This window comes from Balaenoptera borealis (genome assembly GCF_965194805.1).
Source record: "Balaenoptera borealis genome assembly, chromosome: 16".
NCBI classification, from domain to species: Eukaryota; Metazoa; Chordata; class Mammalia; order Artiodactyla; family Balaenopteridae; genus Balaenoptera; species Balaenoptera borealis.
Window position 1 is genome coordinate 61,839,526 of NC_138872.1, and position 17,963 is coordinate 61,857,488.

At 46.2% G+C, this 17,963-nt stretch overlaps 1 long non-coding RNA gene across 2 annotated transcripts; it reads left to right on the forward strand.

Annotated features, from left to right (window-relative positions):
* Positions 1-6,846: 6,846 nt before the first annotated feature.
* LOC309612946 lies at positions 6,847-15,555 on the forward strand. Of its 2 annotated transcripts, none has more exons than XR_014235431.1 (3): positions 6,847-7,739; positions 7,950-8,071; positions 11,722-15,555. It is a non-coding gene; the product is annotated as an uncharacterized lncRNA (long non-coding RNA). The 2 variants fall into 2 exon arrangements; XR_014235432.1 differs by lacking the exon at positions 11,722-15,555 and adding an exon at positions 10,276-11,713.
* The last annotated feature ends 2,408 nt before the right edge of the window (positions 15,556-17,963 follow it).

Here is a 17,963-nt window from a genome sequence, read left to right on the forward strand (position 1 = left end):
AAATCTTTACTCCTAATTAATTCATTGTAGAGGCTCAGTCCTAGCATTTCATCCCTAAAATGATGAATAATAACAAACATTTCCTGAGCTTTCCCCATGTGCCAGATATTGTGCTCAGTTTTTTCTTAATGGCTCTAGTGGGATAGAATTTACATACCATAAGATTGACCCATTGTAAGCATACAATTCAATGATTTTCAGCAAATACATAGAGCTGTGCAGTCATGATCACAATCCAGTTTTAGACTATCCCATCCCTTCCCAACACTCCCTCAAACCTGTGTACAGTTAATTCCCACTCTCACTCTCAGCCCCAGGCAACCGCTGAACTTTCTGCCTCTCTACAAATTTCTCTTTTCTGTACATTTTATAGAAATTGAATCATGCAATATGTAGTCTTTGGCTTTTGGCTTCTTTCACTTAGTGCAATGTTTTTGACGTTTGTCTGTGTGGTAGCATATATCAGTACAGATCTTCCTTGACTTTACAGTGGGGTTACATCCCAATAAACCCATCATAAATTGAAAATCTCATAAGTGGAAAGTTCATTTAATACACCTAACCTGCCAACCATCATGCCTGGCCTAGCTTAAACATGCTCAGAACACATATTCACCAACAGCTGGGCAAAATAATCTAACACCAAGCCTATTTTATAGTAAAGTATTGAATATCTCATGTAATTTAGTGAATACTGTACTGAAAGTGAAAAACAGAATGGTTGTCTGGGTCCAGAACAGTTGTAAGTGTATTTGTTGTTCACCCCCACGATCGCATGGTTGACCAGGAGTTGTGGTTGCTGCCACTGCCCAGCATCATGAAAGAGAATCATGTTGCATATCACTAGCCCAGGAAAAGGTCAAAATTCAAAATTCGAAGTATGGTTTCTACAGAATACATATCAGTTTTGCACCACTGTAAAATCAAAAAATCACAAGTCAAACATCATGTCGGGGACCATCTGTATTTTGTTCCTTTTTTATTGCTGAGTAGTATTCCATCGTATGGATATACCACATTTGTGTATAACGAACATTTGGATTGTTCCAACTTCTTAGTTATTGTGGTATAAAATAATGCTGCTGTGAACATTCAAATACAAGTCTTTGTGTGGAGATATATGTTCATTTCTTTGGGGAAGATACTTAAGAGTTCAGTTGCTGAGTTGTACAGTAAGCTTATGATTAAATTTTTAAGAAACTGGCAAACTGTTTTCCAAAGTGGCTGCACCATTTTACATTCCTACCAACAAATGAGGATTCTAGTTTCACCACATCATTGCTAACACTTGCTATTGTCTCTCTTTTAGTTTATAGCCGTTCTTGTGGGTATACAAAGGTATCTTAGTGAAACTTCATTTTTTTTATATCTAATCCACCCACCAACCCTGTAATAGTCAGTATAGGCTAGGTTATTCTGTGGTAAGAAACAATCTTTAAACTTCATTGGCTTAAGACAAGAAAGATATATTTCTCCCTCCTGCTACATATCCAGTGGTGATTAGAACTGGGAGGAGGGGCAGTGCTCATCAAAGACCCTCAGGGTGGGGGCTACTGGAAACACCTGCAGTTAAAAATCAAACTGTACATCAATTCTTAAAGCTTCCTCCAGTAGTGAGAAATCACTTTCATTCTTATTTTGCTGGCCAGCAAATTACACAGTCATGATTAACTTCAAAGGGGATGAAAAATATAATAATAACTTTATCATGTACCTAGAGGGAAAGGGGAGTTGGAATATTTGTGAATAGACTAATGACTTTCATAAATACCAAGAAGAAGATATTGCATCACCATTTTACAGGTTAGGAAACCAAAGTTCAGAACCTAAGTGCTTTGATGGAGGATGCATAGCTAATGAATTGAACCAAGGCAATCTGACTCCCAAGGCTGTGTTCTCAACTACTGCGCTAAAGTTGTCATCTAGATAGTGTCGATAAATAGTTTTTAGAGACATCCCCACTGTGGGAGTAGGTGAAAAACTTTGGCACTTGTTTTGCTTGATCCCATAGTGGGATAGATCACAGGTCTAGAGAGATCCAGATCGTGGTCACCAAGTTCTACTGGATGTTGGCTTCTGCCTTAGACTACGTTCCATGTACTCATGTCCTGAATAGTAGAGAAGACCCTCAGTCCTGTCACCACCTTCATAACTACAAATCATATCCCTCTGCCCACCCCCCAAGCACGCCCCATGTTTTTGCTCTCAAAAAATTCAAGATCTGACAGCCTTGTGTGACTGGGTCTGATCAAATAAACTTTTTAATTGGAAACCAACAAAAACAGTGTGAGAGGGTCGATTTTAGTGAATAGGGCATAGCAGCAGGAAACTCCCTGCAGGTAACTCCCAGCCATGAGGGGAGGGTGGCTGTGAGGTTCCAGGGACCCTGGCTAGAAGTGCAGCTCCAGTATCAGGCCTGGTTTGAAATCTGGCTCTGTTAGCTGCCTATGCATCCTTGTGTGAGGTGCTCCTCCAAGCATCAGTGCCCTCCTGTGTAAGTGGGGCTAACACACAGGAGGACCCATTGCCTGGGGTTGCTAGGATTTAATCAGAAAGCGTGTAAAAAGCACTCATCCTGGCGCCTGGAACTTAGTGAGTCTCAGTGATCATGCTAATAATACCAATATCATCATAATCATCATCAAAGCACTTGGTAGATGGAAATAGGAAACTCTCCAGATTTGGTGCTCAGGGTTTGCTGGTGTTTGAATCATATTCTTTTTTTTTTTTTTTTTTTTTTTAAAGTTTAATTTTTATTTATTTATTTATTTATGGCTGTGTTGGGTCTTCGTTTCTGTGCGAGGGCTTTCTCTAGTTGTGGCAAGTGGGGGCCACTCTTCATCGCGGTGCGCAGGCCTCCCATTATCGCGGCCTCTCCTGTTGCGGAGCACAGGCTCCAGACGCGCAGGCTCAGTAATTGTGGCTCACGGGCCTAGTTGCTCCGTGGCATGTGGGATCTTCCCAGACCAGGGCTCGAACCCGTGTCCCCTGCATTGGCAGGCAGATTCTCAACCACTGCGCCACCAGGGAAGCCCTGAATCATATTCTTTTTAGAAAAAAATTTTAATTGAACTATAGTTGATTTACAATACTGTGTTAGTTTCAGGTGTACAGCAAAGTGATTCAGATATATTTATATATATATTCTTTTTCAGATTCGTTTCCATTATAGCTTATTACAAGATATTGAATATAGTTCCCTGTGCTATACAGTAGGTCCTTGTTGTTTACTGAGTTATAGTCTTCTTTTAAAATTTATTTATTTTATTTATTTTATTTTTGGCTGCACTGGGGCTTTGTTGCTGTGCCTGGGCTTTTCTCTAGTTGCAGCGAGCAGGGGCTACTATTTGTTGCGGTGCACGGGCTTCTCATTGAGGTGGCTTCTCTTGTTGCGGAGCATGGGCTGTAGGCGCGAGGGCTCAGTAGTCGTGGCTCACGGGCTTAGTTGCTCCACGTCATGTGTGATCTTCCCAGACCAGGGCTCGAACCCGTGTCCCCTGCATTGGCAGGCAGATTCTTAACCACTGTGCCACCAGGGAAGCCCCTATTGAATCATATTCTTGATTGAAGTCGTCCTTGGATGACCTTACCTACCTCTGATCATGCCCTGCTCTGTCAACACGGGTCCAGGGCCATTTATGATAAGTTGAGGAAGGGGAAGGGAATTCAAAAAGAAGATGATGAATAACAGAATAGGATAAGAATAGGCCAGTTAGGAACAGAAGAGAGAGTAATTTCCTTGAGGGTGGAAATAATTTAATAATGTGGTTAAGAACATGGTTCTTCCTTTTTCACTGGCTCTGGGACCCTGAGTAGGTCACTTAACCTGCCTGGCCTTCTGTCTAGGAGAACTTAGGGGATGAGATCACGAAGCCAACTTTAGTTTTGCCTCCTCTTATCTCTCTGCAGTTTCAGTGGGTTAAGTCCTTATCTTGGCACTGGATGGAAACTTCAGGGGGGAACCACGACTTTCCTTTCACTCGTAGTTTTTTTTTAAGTCCTATGATTTCTAAGTCACAAATTGGTCTCATTTCCAAAATTAGAATGTCCCATCCAATTATGAATAATACCTCGCACTATATTTAAAGATAAACCTGTTTTTCCTCTTCCTCCATCCACCCATCATAATGGGCTACTGACCTTCAGGGAAGAGGGAAATAGACACTCACCATCTTCCCCCAACAAACACACACAAGGGGGTAGAAAAGAGAAAATTCAGGACAAATAAGCGTTGGGGAGGAAGGTAAAGGCAGACCTCAGAGAGATTGTGGGTTCGGTTCCAGACCACGGCAGTAAAGCCGATATTGCACTAAAGAGAGTCACATGAATTGTTTTGGTTTCCCAGTGCATATAAAAGTTATGTGTACACTATACTGTAGTCTATTAAGTGTGCAATAGCACTATGTCTAAAAAAATGTACATACATAATTTACATACACACATAATTTTAAAATACTTTATTGCTAAAAAATGCTAACCATCATCTGAGCCTTCAGCAAGTCATAATCTTTTTGCTGGTGGAGGGTTTAAACTATTGCGAGAATTACCAAGGTGTGACACCGAGACACGAAGTGAGCAAATGTTGGAAAAATGGTGCTGATAGACTTGCTCGACATAGGGTTGCCATAAACCTTCAATTTGTAAAAAATGCAATTATCTGCAAAGTATAATAAAACGAGGTATGCCTGTACTTACTTGACTATTAGAATCAAAAGAAGATGTTGCATCCTCTGGGTATGCTTAGGTACCACACAGGGTCATGGCCGAGGGTCATGTTCATGGGTATTAGAGAGTCCCCAGCATGGCTTAATGCAACTCATACCACCAGCCCCTTCACGCCCCCAAGAATCTGGTGATTCATCTCCAGCCTCTTCTGATGAGGACTCATTGCCCTTCTCAGCCACCCTGTGAGACAAAATCTAAGATGATCCATCAGTCAGCTCGCTCCTGTGAGGTCCATTGACAGTCTTTAGGAAATACTCATCCTCTTCTTGGCTTTCTAGCCACATCTCTCACCCTCTGGATTGCTCAGGGGATAGCCTCCATCTCCCCAGATACAGGAACCTCTTGGCAAACTCTCCATAGTATCTCGAAGAAGCTGCTCTCACGAGACTTGAGGTGCAAGAACGAGTTAAACACGCCCACCTTCTGCGTGTGTGTTCGTTGGGAAGCGAAGGACAACATGGTATTCACCCCCCAAAAACATCATCGTAAAATCCTCTCTGAATACCTGTCGATTCTTTTTTATCCTCTTTGTGGATTAGGGACCTGTGAAATTGGAGAGTTTAGAGTTGTGAACCTAATTCTAAAGTATTTGCTGTGAAAATCTATATCTTCATCTGGTAACTCCCTTTGCAATTTCCTACCTATTTGATCTCTGTATCTCTCCGTAACTTCCTAATGAACCATCCTGTTACATGTAAAGTGGAGATGTTATTTGTACTTCCCTTGCGGGGGTTTTTTAGGAGATGTGATGGCATAATTGATGCATGTGAAGTTCTAAGCACAGTGCCCGGCCCTGAGAACGATTTCAGATACGTGCTGATATTATTCCTCCGGAATCCCCAGCACTTAGCTGAGGATATGACATGTAGGAAGCTTTCAATAAATGTTAACAAATGACTTGTAAATAGCTAACTGTATTGCAAGGCAGAATAACGTAAGTGCTAAATAAGTGTCTAAGCTCCGTATCATGACAACCAAGTGAGGCCGTAGGTAATTCTGAGAGATGCGACCAAGGAAGCCTCAGCAGGGAAGCAGTATTCGGGATTTCAGTAAACGGAGAATGGAGCCACTGAGCACGTGCATGGTCGCAGGATGGTATGTGTTTCTGGAAGAGACCAACAGGGTGAGAAAAGGGAGTGCAGGATTAGCTCTTACTTCTGGATGGGACTGGGAGGTTAGTTTACCCAAATGATGTTTTCTTCTGGGCCAGCGTCTCTCAGTGACGGATCTCTCAACAACAAGTGAGAGAAAATCAACTCTGACAGGCCTGCCCGGCAAAGGGAAAATATTGGCTCGTGAAAGTGCAAAGTTGAGGAGTAGGTTCCGGCATCAGGTCCAGCTGGATTCAGGGTTCAGATGATGTCAGCAGGCTCTGTTCTTCAGCTCTGCTTTTGCTCCGTGCCGTTTTCATTCTCATCCAGGCTCCCCCAGTGCAGCAGGATGGCCATGGGACTGCCAGAGGCTACCCTCCCCTCCAGAGGCAAATTCAGCACCTCTTCATCCTAGCACGCCCAGCAGAAGTCCTGAGATTCATTGTCATTGGCCTGTCCTGGGTCCCATGTTGATGGGGAGTTACAGGCTTAGGCCAGCACCAGGCGGTATAACCAACAGAGTTTACTCCAAGAACTCAATTTCTACCGCAGGAGACCAGGCTCTGGAGCTAAACTGCCTGATTTCCAATCCCAGTTTACCAGCTGTGTGACCTGGAGCAGGGGCCATAATCTCTTAGTGCCTCCGTTTCTTCATCTGTAGAATAGGGATAATAATGGTCCCTACCTCGTAGGGTTTTTGGAAAGCTTACATGAGCTTTTACAAAGCGCTTATTATTGTTTTTTGTTTTTCATGTTTGGTTGCGTTGGGTCTTCGTTTCTGTGCGCGGGCTTTCTCTAGTTGCAGCGAGCGGGGGCCACTCTTCGTTGCAGTGCATGGGCTTCTCATTGCGGTGGCTTCTTGTTGCACAGCCCGGGCTCTAGGAGCGTGAGCTTCAGTAGTTGTGGCTCAGGGGCTCTAGAGCGCAGGCTTAATAGTTGCGGCGCACGGGCTTAGTTGTTCTGCGACATGTGGGATCTTCCCAGACCAGGGCTCGAACCCGTGTGCCCTGCATTGGCAGGCGGATTCTTAACCACTGCGCCACCAGGGAAGCCCCTACAAAGTGACAAGAATAGTGTCTCAAATGACCTGGCCAAATGCAGAATCCATGGTTGCTCTTGTTACTATAGTGATTTGACATTGCTTGATGTTTATTCACAGTTATTCTAGATGTTTCCACCCCCACTGGTCTATCATGGAGAGGTGATTACCTTTCAAGCACACAGCTCAATGCAATTCAGAGCAAAGCCCCGCCAGTCCTGGAACGCATACTCCGCACCATAAAGCTGGCCATGCTTAAAAAGGGTCCTTTAATTCATGGCTCAAGGTCTGAAACCCTAGTCATCCCTGTACTTGGCAGAATGGGGAAAACCAAGAAGAAATCTGAGCACTCGGTCGCTTCCCTTAGGGAGTTTGCAATCTAATCTAAAAGAACAGAACGCTCTGTCAAATACAGCCTGAACCGGGATCCATTCCCAGAGGGGACCTGCCCAAGCGCCCGGCCAGGGTGTTTACAGAGCGACATCCTTCCTCTGTGGCTCCCTGTCGGTTATGATGTGAATGAGCGTTTAGAAAAAGAGATGAAGAAGACAGAGTTGGGCCAAATCCCAAAGTCTGACTCACCCGCTTTTTTTCCCCCTCCTAAACCACGCTTACAAAGAGGGCAACCCTTCCCCACGTAGTACCAGCAGGGTAACCTGAGAACATCCATTTAACGCATCTGTCCCTGTGAAAAGGACCTTCCAGTGACACCGAGCTGAGTGTATCCCGCTCTATTTATAGGCACTGTTTGTTTAATTCGAGTCCCGTCTCTAAGAATAAATAATGAACTCATCCTGGGGGCAAGCCAGAGCCTACAACTCTGAGACAAACCGTAAATCCTTTCCCTTTCCTTCTGGTTCTAGAAGGGATTCTGTAGTTCAGAGGTGAGCCACTTTTGTTTGCTGGGCTGGGGTGGGCTGGAGACCCAGGCATGTTTAGAAATTTGGTTTTGTGGTGGTTTTTCATAATGGTTTGGGGGAGGTGTTTGATGTTTGATTTTGGATTGGTGATCGAAGAGCAGATCTTGGACCTCTCTCACCCTCAAAGGAGGGACACCAACCAAATATCTGCGCCCCTGGTTGCTTAAACTTCAGACACAAAGAGACCCATTTGGACTCAGATCCCTCAGTAAGGAAGATGTGGCAATGGAGAAGAAAGATCCCTTTCCGTACCCTCCCGACCTGGTAGCAGAGACTGGGGCAGGCTATCTCATAAGGTACAGTACCATTCCTGGCTTTGTTTTTTTTGGTTTTTTTTTTTCAGTGTGTGTGATGAGGACCAGGAGCCATAACTCACTTAAACTTTAAGTATGTAACCCCAGAATGTGGTGCACGACAGTCCAAAGGCACATTATCTCAAGAAAACTAGTTTGGTTTACAGTGCATCTGTCCCCATGCTGACCTGCTGGTTTAGTGACTCCTAGAGCCAGACCCACTGAGTCTGAAGGGAATGACCTAAATGATGCCTTTGGGTCTAATTCAGGATATTTGCATATTGTAGCTTCCCCCATTCTCCCTTTCCAGGACTTTATCTTAAGAAGGTAACCAAGCTTCTCGAGGAAGTGTCCATTCATGTATTAATTCTCCCAATATGTGTTGATCCACTACTCTGTGTCAGATACTATTCTAGGCACAGGAGATGCCTTGATGAAGAAGACAAGGCAATCATGTGATGACAAGGTCTGATTTACATTGAAAAAACTTCAGCCTCTTTACTCTCTTCCAGCTAAGTCAGGCTGGCTGTGAGGTGTCTTCCCAGCAGGCCCTGAGCTCCATTCATTTATCCATTCTTCCATTCAGAAAGTACATAGGAAAAATACACGGGCTACATGTTAAGAACAGGTGGAATGCCTAGGTATAGTAATGAGCTAAAGAGATCTATCCCTGCCCTTAAGAAGTTTGGAGTCCAGTGGGGAAGATGGATATTAATCAAATAATCACCTAAATATAGATTATTTATTATTTATTATTATTACGAATGTTGGCCAGTTCTATAGAGCAAAGTTCAGGGTGCCATGAGCAAAGTTCAGAGCCTAAGAGAGGGATCGACCTGGTTGGGTGAGCAGAGAATTAGCAATGACTAAGAATCCTTGTGTTGCCCCAGATGGTGTGTTGTCTACCAAGTAATGAGACAATGATGTCTATGTGTAGGAGGTGTGTTTTCGAGTTTCCATTAGCTGCGCTGGGCCATCCACACTGTCACCTGGCTGTCCTAAGGACTGTCACAGGCCTCCTTGGGGAGAGTTTGTGTCCAGGGAGAGCATGGGGGTTCCTTCCAAGTCATCAGCTCGCTGAGGTTTTTTTTGGTTTTTTTTTGGTTTGTTTTTTGTTTTTTAATTAATTAATTTATTTATTTATTTATTTATTTTATTTTTGGCTGTGTTGGGTCTTCGCTTCTGTGCGAGGGCTTTCTCTAGTTTCAGCGAGCGGGGGCCACTCTTCATGGCAGTGCGTGGGCCTCTCACTGTTGCGGCCTCTCTTGTTGCGGAGCACAAGCTCCAGACGCACAGGCTCAGTAGTTGTGGCTCGTGGGCCTAGCTGCCCCGCGGCATGTGGGATCTTCCCAGACCAGGGCTCGAACCCGTGTCCCCTGCATTGGCAGGCAGACTCTCAACCACTGCGCCACCAGGGAAGCCCTTGCTGAGGTTTTGACATTGATTTGTGGGTCTGCAATGGACAGGGTGAAATCTTCTTTTTCTTATGGGACATTCGTCTTACTCTGTCTCATTGGGTCAAGGAGTAAAGAGTATCATCATCACGTGTGGTTTTGTTTTGTTTTAATTTCATTTATTTTTGGCTGCATTGGGCCTTCGTTGCTGCACGTGGGCTTTCTCTAGTTGCGGCGAGCGGGGGCTACTCTTCATTGCAGTGCGTGGGCTTCTCATTGTGGTGGCTTCTCTTGTTGTGGAGCACAGGCTCTAGGCGCGCAGGCTTCAGTGGTTGCAGCACGCAGGCCCTAGATCTTGTGGGCTTCAGTAGTTGTGGCACGTGGGCTTTAGAGCACAGGCTCAGTAGTTGTGGCGCACGGGCTTAGTTGCTCCGCGGCATGTGGGATCTTCCCGGACCAGGGCTCGAACCCGTGTCCCCTGCATTGGCAGGTGGATTCTTTACCACTGCACCACCAGGGAAGTCCCCACATGTTGTTTTCATGCTTTTACTTGAGCATGGTAGTAATGCCACCATACTCAGAGATCTGAATTGGAAGATGGCCCCATGTCCCTCTTCGTACTTTCTTGCCTTCAAATGTTCACATGCACTGTTTTGGAAAGGGAATTCCTCAAAGAAGCAGTCAGTGCTCCCAGGTATCTTTCTGGACTAATTTGGGTGCAAATTTGAGCAAATCCTTTCAGCAAATCCTTTCAAATCTTTATTTGAAAAATAGTATTGTGTATCATCTCTTTTATGCCCATTGTTTTTGTAGGCACCAACTTAAAGCCAAGGAAAAAATATAAGAACTTGCCCTGCCCTGTAAGAGTTTCCAAGGCCATTCAGAAATGATTTTTCATTCATTGATCCCAAAATATTTATTGAGTGCCTACAATGTGTCTGCACAGAACCAGGAGGGTACACATATCAATAGGACCAGCACAGCCCTGGCTTTGTGGAGCTTACAGTCTAGTGAAGGGAGAGAGCTACTCAAACCATCAAAGAACAGGAGAATTTCAGATGGTTTTACATGCTAGGCTGAGCAGAGAAGACCTCTCAGGAATCGTGACATTTGAGCAGAACCTGAATGATGAGATGGAGCCAACTGTGAAAAGATTTAAGGGAAGAGCATTCTAGATGGAGAGAAAGAACAAATAGGAAAGCTCTGTGGCACAAGGGTGATTGGTTTGTTTAAGGAATAATAAGTAGTTTATGTGGCTAAACGTGTATCAGGGAGGTGAGTGATGGGTAAGCTGGGGTGTAGAGTGTGAATTTTATTTTGAATTTAGAGGAAGCATTTGGCATGTAAACTGATGGCATTTCAGCCTGGGGGAGATTCTGTTGCCTCGGTGACATTTTGAAAGTGACAGACCTGGAAGTCTTAGAACTCAGAACCCCATGTAAACCTATAGATGGAAAGAGAAGAAATTAATGTTGGCCTGTTTCTGGATAAGAACAGTCACCACTAATCTTGGAGGCTTTCCTGGGTAGGAGAGGATGAAAGTACAAAGTAAATAAACCACGAAACAGTCTCCTGCTTGTTGTTCAGCATCCATTCCATCACCTTTTGGGGGCAGTGCCTGAAATCTCCTTTGGGAAATCATTGCTTCCCTATTCTTGGCAATCTAGTTTGTCTCAATCTAATCAGTGCACTCTTCACATCCTGCCCCTACACCCAAGTGATTGGCTCAGGGATGGGCACAGAACCCAGTGAGAGCCAACAAAACACAAGAAGACATTTCTTGGGACCTTCTGGCAAAAAGAACTTTCCTCTCTCTTCCTTGGGAGCACCAGTCTATGGCTGTGAGGTCTAGGACCACTGCAACCATTCGTGACCATGGAGGAAGACTCTGGAACTGCTAGAGATTGTGGGGGAACACAGACTGCTGCCTTAGCATGAAGCCAACACCACAAAAGGCAGAGCCAAGAGGAGAGAACTGAGTCCTTGTGATGGCATCAAGCCCCTGGATCAAGCCTCGCCTGAAGCCTGACCTATTGCTGGGCTTTTTAGTGGCCTCAGCCAATTAAATGTTCTTTATTATATAACCCAACTTAAATAAGGATTTCTGCGTCTTGCAACGTAAAGAGCCCATGTGATGGAAATCTTAGAATAGGTACCTGACAGTGCCAAGGGCCTCCTCTGCACCCCAGGCCTCTAGGAGGAAGTGAGCCTGTTCCAGAACCCAAATAAAAGGTCTCTCCTCCCACTTCTCTATTTCAGGGTTTCCATGCCTCCCGTCGCCATAGCACTGTGACTCTCTTGGAGAGGCAGAGGAACAGAGGAGGAGACGGGGCCCGTTTCCAGGCTGTGTTGCCACGTTTAATGGCTGGGGAGGGTGGGGGGCTGGGGAGTGAGGTGGCTCCACGCTTGACATTTCAGGATAGAGATAACAGGGTAAAAATAAACCCCCAAGCGCCTGTAGCAGCGCTCGCTTCTCTTGCTTCACAGTTCTTATCTCTCCCTGCTTTGGGGACAGAAAGGTTCCTTTCAGGTCACCGCGTGGCTTGCCTCCCTCAGGCCCTGGATGGGGAGGAGGAGATGTAGGTGGTTGGTTTACATCTGTCCACACCTGCCCATCCACCTCTGGGAAATCAAGTGATTCCTTTCTTCCTGCAGACCCACTTTTTATTTTGCAAATAATCTTTCACATCTTTGCCCTCGTTTGATGCTCCAGTAGCTGGGTGGAATGAGCGAGGCTGGGGGCTGGAGGTCTCCACTTTCCAGAAGAGAAAACCAGTGGGGCTCGGAAAGCTTAAATGTCCAAAGTCACCCAGCTAGTGAGTACAAATGTGTTCTGATCTAAACCCAGGGCCTTTTCTGCCTGTCCGCCAGTGGCCAGGGATAACAAGAGTTTGATTCCGTTTCTGCGGCCCCAGCCCTCCCCCGACAGCCATGTTGGCTGGGTACCACGGGAGGGGGAGCGCTCACATCACCTGTGACAGGAGCATCGCCACGTGCTGCCTGGCGGCACCGCCCCCTCGGTTCCCTCCCAATCACATAGTCTCAGAGTTTTGTACAGTCCAGTGAGCAAACTGCTGTTTACTGTGGAGGGGTGGCTGGGACTACAGAGTTGTTTTTTTTTTTTTTTTTTTTGCAGTCTAGTTGATTTACAATGTTGTGTTAGTTTCTGCTGTACAGCGAAGTGAGTCTGTTATGCACATACCTATATCCACTCTTTTTAAGATTCTATTCCCATATAGGTCATTACAGAGTATTGAATAGAGTTCCCTGTGCTATACAGCAGGTTCTTATTAGTTATCTATTTTATATATAGTAGTGTGTATGTGTCAGTCCCAATCTCCCAATTTGAGGAACAAGCCTTGATCTGCCACTAAAGTGCAAGGAGGCTCCCTGAGCCCCAATCTTCTCATCTATAAAATGGTGATAAAAGTATGCATACACGCTACGACTGTTACAAGGGTTAAATAAGCCATTGCATGCAATGTACTCAGCCTGCATCATCTACACCATGATCTGAAATTTGGAGCTTCCTAGTACAATGACAGCTTTTCCTGTGCCGGTGTTTGTGTATAGTGACAATGCCACTCACCCACATCTACTGAACATGCCCTTTGAGTTCTTTTTCTTTCAGTGGCCAAGGATTTGCACAAGCCATTTCATCAGTTAAGACTCTTGTGGTTGCAAGTGACCGAAACGCCGATCCTAACTGGATTACATGAAGGGGAAATTTGTTGGCTCAGAAGGGAGCTCTAAAGGCTGCCAAGGGCAGAGGCTAACTTCAGGCACAGCTGGATCCAGGGATGGAAGCAATACCATCAAGATCAATTTTCTCTCTCTCCCAGTTTCTCAGCTCTCTTCCCTCCCTGCTGACTCCCTCCTCGTTGTGGCAGAAATGGCTGTAGGAGCTCCCGGCTCATCTTCTTAGGATCAAGGCCAGCAGGAAAGAACCAGCCCCAGCATTCCCAGCAAAAATCTCCATGCATCTCACTGCCCATCCCTGAACCCATCCATCACTGTGGTCAGAGGAATGAGTTGCCCAGAGGGAGACAGGTCCGGATGGCGTGCCAGCCCCAGAGTCAGGAGTGGGTCTGCTCCACTCAAACCCCAGGTTCGAGAGGAGAGAGCAGTGGTGTCCAGAGGGGAATCAGGTGTCTGATGTCTGGCAACCGCCCACACTTCGCAGCCTGATATCCCAAAGTGGGCATTGATGTGTGGACTTCTGTAATCCCAGGGAACAGAGCGGACTATAGCTAGGCTGCAAAGCCAGGCGGACTGGCGCCAACCAAAATTAAAAGCTCTCATCCGCGACTCCCTCAGTGCCAGCTGCTGACCAACTGGACCAGCTGAACTCAAACAGGATCCTTCCTGGAGCCTGACCTGCAGCCTGCCAGGTGCAAAGCCAGCATCCTGGATGGGAGGCTGACAAACCGGAGGCCTTTCCGAAAACCTCCATCATTAATCCTTGTTCCACCTCCATTGTGATTTACTACTTACTTGTCTTTCCTCTAAAAAGGAGCCAGCCATAATGCAAATGTCCCTTGATGAGCCCCAATATAAACACAGAGCAAAGCAACACTGTTATTAAATTGCAGCCAGTTACTCTCCTGTGCTCCAAGCTTGAGGTCTGCTGTTCAAAGGAAGGTTAGCCAGTGTCAGGGAGACATTAAGGACCCACCTAGCACCAGCTCCAGACTTGATGAAATTAAGACAATTGAAACAAATTAGAAAGGGAATAACTTCCCACCAGGTGATTTCGTGGTGTTTAACGCTTTTGAAGTGCTTGCACATCGAAAATTCTCACTGCCAGGGAGTGGGCCAGGCCTCACAGCTTGCCCACTATTTGATACTGGTTGATCTGTAACCCCAAAGGCACTCTCGAAACTTCCCCTCTCCCCACTCCTCCCCAAGCCTGCAGCAGAAATGGAAAAGAAATGGATAAGAGAGTACGAACAATTTTTTTTTAAATAATTATGGTTATTATGTATGCATTTCCAGCGGGAGATTCTGGGAATTATTCCTAAAAGGCTGGAAAGAATTTCTTCTTTTGATCTCAATTCTGAGCCAGAGAAAATCAAATTAAGAAAGAAAAGCAACAGAGAATTCTCAGTGGGGAGGAAGGAGCAGGGTCTGGACTGCTCATAGGGTTCCGGAGAAAAGAAAATGGAAGGAAAAGTCCCCAGACACCTTCGTGTCCTGATGTCGGCAGCCTAGGAGGAGGGGCAGCTGGAGGAGCCACACAAAAGCTGGGAGGAGAGTGAGGCTGTGTCCCCACATCTTCCGGCCAGCCTTCCTTCCCTTCCCTTGAGGGGCTGGAGAACGTTCCCCTAGTTCCTGTGGCTCTTCCCACCGCACACGTGGCCGCCAGCCTTCCTCCGATGGCCCCGACTTCCAGAGAAGCCCAATTCAGAGCAGCCACAACAGACCAGCCAGTGTGGGTGTGTGAGCAGTTCTTTAAAAAAAATCCTGCCTTAGAGGACCGGGAGAAATGGTCCTGCCACTTCCCTAAACCTTCTGCGGTTGCTAAGCAGCTCGCCTCCACCCCTTTCCACTTCCCTCTGCTCTGTGCCTTTGTCTCCCTCCACCCTCCACCCCCACCCCAGCTCTTCCCTGCCTCCCTGCCGGGCTTAGAAATCAGAGAACAGTCCCTGAGTGTCTCCCAGCTCCGAGGGCCACAGCAGTGTCATGGCACGTGAGCTCCCTCCCTGTTCTGCAGACCGTGCTCTTATGGACTGGCTGGAAAGACCACTGCTGGACCCTTCCCATTTTCCTTCCTCCCTGCCTCCCTCCCTCCCTCTCTCTCTCCCTCCCCCTCTCCCTCTCTCTCTCTTTTTCTTTCTTCCTTTCTTTCTTTCTTCCTTCCTTCCTTCCTTCCTTTCTTTCTTTCTTTCTTTCTTTCTTTCTTTCTTTCTTTCTTTCTTTCTTTCTTTCTTCCTTTCTTCTTCTTTCTTCTTTCTCTTTCTTTCTCTTCTTTCCTTCCTTCCTCCCTTCCTTCTTTGCCTCCCTCCTTCCCTTCCTCCCTCCCTCCCCCCTTCCCTCCCTCCCTTCCTCCTTCCACAAATAACATCAAACACTTACCATGCTCGGAGCTGAGTGGGGGGCGCAGGCACGAGCTGAGTGGGGGGCGCAGGCACGAGCAGCTGGAAACCATGGGAAGCGCTAGGAGTCTGTCAGCTGCCCCATGTGCAGCCTCATCCTCCCATCAGCAGTGGTGCTCTGGTACCTCTTCCCAGGGCTCCCTGAAAGCATCTGTTTACCCCTACACGCTGGTGAGGGCTGTAGGTGTTCCTGAGGATGTCACAGGAGCGTCCAAAGAGGAAGTTGGCAGCCACTGCTCCAAATATCCCTTGCACATTTCTCTTTTCTTGAAGACTTTCTCCACCTGGGTCCTCACTCTCTGATCCTTTTCTGACAGCCTGTCTCCCTCCTCCGGCTTCTGTTCTCGTCCCCTCTCCCACATCATCCCTCCCCACCTTCCCTCTCCCCTTTCTGCTTTTTGTGCTATGCAGTTTATTGCTCTTCTAGTTTTTGCCTTCAAAGTTGCAGGAAGTTTCACCCACTGCTTCCCATACTCATATCGCCACCACCCATCAGGAAAGGGCCATCCAATTTTCTGGACTCAGTCTGGTGTGTATGTGTACGTGTGTGTGTGTGTGTTTGTATGTGTGTGCACGCGCATGTGCAAAACAGCACTCCAATATCATTTAGGGATTGATTAAAGTATAAAGAAAGACACACAAATGGTAACCCTCAATTTTTTAACATCTTTATTGGCGTATAATTGCTTTACAATGGTGTGTTAGTTTCTGCTTTATAACAAAGTGAAATAACCATCAATTTTAATAAATCAATGGTTTCCTCTGATGGGAAGCTTGGGGGGTTATGATTTCAAGGAAAGGGTATACACGGAGGTGAGGGTACAGGAGGGCTGCTCTAGGGTGATCCATCCTGGTTTGCCCAGGACTGAGGGGTCCCAGGATGCAGAACTTTCAGTGCTAAAACCAGAAAAATCTGGGCAGATGGGGACAACTTGTCCACTCTAGGCAGTGCTGTATCTGCAATGCTTTGTCTTTTAAGGATGGGTGGTCAGAACATGGGACTTTGTTGTATTATCTCTGTACCTTTCTGTAGACTTAGAACATTTTATGTATTGTAAAAAGAGAGAGAGAGAGACAATCATCTCTCCTGAGAGATATGTGTCTAGGAGCATCCAAGAGAGAGTCACTGATTATACGGGGAGATCAGAAAAGATTTGGAGGAGGTACTATTTGAGGGGAAGCTTGAAATAAAAGTGAGAAGTCCTCCTGCACTTATTGCTTGTTTTGGAATTCTTTTCCAGCCTCTCTGAATACCCTGCTGAGTTGTAGGCTCCAGGAGGGCAGGGGTTGGATATGATGGCTAATTTTATGTGTCAACTTGACTGGACCATGGGGTGCCCAGACATTCAGTCAAACACCATCCTGGGTGTGTCTGTGCCGGTGTTTCTGGATGAGATTAACATTGGAATCAGGAGACTGAATAAAGCAGATTGCCCTCCTCAGAGTGTGTGTGTGTGTGGCAGGGGGGACGACGACTCATCCAATCCATTGAAGACCTGAATAGAAAAGGGTTTAGTAAGAAAGAATTCTTTCACTCTGCCTGACTGAGCTGGGACGTTGGTCTTCTGCCTTTGAACTTGGACTTGAACTTATGCCATTGGCTCTCCTGTGTCTCCAGCTTGCTGACCGCCGATCTTGGACTTCTCAGCCTCCATAATTGCATGAGCTAGTTCCTTATAGTAAGTCATCTATCTATCTATCTATCTATCTATCTATCTATCTATCTATCCTATTAGTTCTCTCCACTGCCAATTTTTAGTGGAGAACCCAGACTAATAGACTGGGCCTTATTATCTTTCTATCCCCAGTACCTGGCTCGGATCCACCATACATAATAGGTGCTCAATATATATCTGCTAAATGAAGATATATAGGAGTACAGATAGTGGAAACTGCGTGGAATGTAGAGCTGTGTTGGTACCTGGCTGGTTTGGTGAATGAAAAATTGGTGTGGCCAGTATGCTGGGGGGTAGGGCTGGGGGGTAGGGCTGAGGGGAGGGAGGAAATGGAGGGCTGAGCAGGAAAGCAGACAGAGGTCATGTCATCTAGTGCCCCTCCAAGCCTTTGCCTGGAGACTAGAGGAGGAAACTCAAGAGCATGCAGGTACCAGGTAGGTCATGTAATGAGGAAGGATACTCGCTGTAAGACAATAGGGAGTGGTGGAGACTGTTCCCCAAGGAACACCTGCCTAGAGAGGCATCGTGCTCAGTCCAGCCAACTGTGGTTATGCAGGAATAGGGCTCGGTGTCTCAAAAAAAAAAAGCTGGAAAAGCCAGCTTTTCATGCAAAACTTAATTTTTAAAAAACTCAATGCCGACCAAGCAAAAACCCATCTGGGGGCCTCCAGTCCATGGAGGGAGCCAAGCAGGGTTTTGAAGGCAGGCCTGTGACACAGCCCCATTTGAG